Consider the following 1467-nt stretch of genomic DNA (forward strand, 5'->3'; position numbering starts at 1 on the left):
TTCACATGAGCACACAGTGTTTTGGAATTCTCATGCTTCTCCAGCCTATTCATAGTTTGTTATGATACACACCGTCCAATGACTTTGCATAGTCAATATAACGTAAGTAACTATCTTTCTGATATGTGCTTTGTGCAAACATATCTGCCTTTGTTCGATGTCTTCTTCTGAAAATGATGAATTTCCAGCAGTTCCCTACTGATGTACCATAGCAACTATTGGTGAATGATCTTCTGCAAACTTTATTTGCATGTATTATTAATGATATTACTTGATAAAGCCCATACTCTTTTAGGACACGTTTCTTTGGCTGTTGTCCAGATCCCAGTACAGACGAGTGAGTGTTTCCAGTGCTTCATCAACGTGCCAAAACATTTCAATTGGTACTCTGTCTTTTCCTGGGCTTTTTAAAAATTGTATTAAAAAAAATTTTTTTGCCATTGCCTCCGTGTGGCTTGGGGTTCTTATTTCAGTATGATTGGTTTCTTGATTATGTGCTACCTCTTGAAATGGTTGAATGTCAACTAGTGTTCTCTTTTTCTATGGCACCGTCATTGTGTCCTTTCCATGTTCTGTTGATGTTCCCTACATCTTTCCATCTTTTACTCATAAAACCCTCGCTGCCCTAGAACTGGTTCCGACTTACAGAGTCTCCCAATATTGCAACTTGATGCTTAATAGTTTTTTCTTTGGTTCTTTCATCTGGGGATATGTTGCGTGTACCTTTTTTGTTTTTTCTTTAACTCTACTTCTTTGCACATTTTATTAAATAATTATTTTCTCAAGACAGCCTTTGGAATATTCTCTACAACTCCTTTACTTCATCATTGCTTCTGTTTTATTAACTACTCTACAGACAAAAACAAGTTTCAAAATCTCTTCTGACAGCCGCTTTGATTTTTTTGTTTTGTTTGTTTTTTTAATAACCTTTTGCTTTTTCATGTATATTATTCTTCATGCTATCCGTCAGCTCACCAGGTCATCTGTCATTTGTATTCAATGAATCAAATATGTTCTCAAAATTCAGGTGGGATATAATCAAGGTCCTATTTTGGCTTTCATCCAAAAACAAACAAACTCTGATAACTGCCATCAGCTGACAGTGATCCTATAGTACAGAGGTGAATGACCCCCGTGTGCTTCCGAAACTATAATTGTTATAGTGTAGACAGCCTGGTCTTTCTCCCTTGGATCAGTGGGTGGTTTCAAAATACCAAGCTGGCAGTTCTCAGCCCAACTGGCAACCACTGTGCCACCAGGACTCTGTGGACTTGTTTTAATTTTCTTCAATTTCAACCTGTAGTTATGCATGCAAAAGTTATGTTAGTCAGCCCCTGTCCTTGTTTTGGTTGTTGATATTGACCTTCCTCATCACCTTTTCCCACTGAGGCACTCAATTTTATTTCTGTGTGTTCCATCTTGTGTAGTCCATGTGTATAACGGCTTTTTACGCTATGTAAAAAAAAA

The sequence above is a fragment of the Echinops telfairi genome, unplaced genomic scaffold, assembly GCF_000313985.2.
Source record: "Echinops telfairi isolate 266 unplaced genomic scaffold, ASM31398v2 ScPeMD7_18;HRSCAF=68, whole genome shotgun sequence".
Taxonomy (NCBI): domain Eukaryota; kingdom Metazoa; phylum Chordata; class Mammalia; order Afrosoricida; family Tenrecidae; genus Echinops; species Echinops telfairi.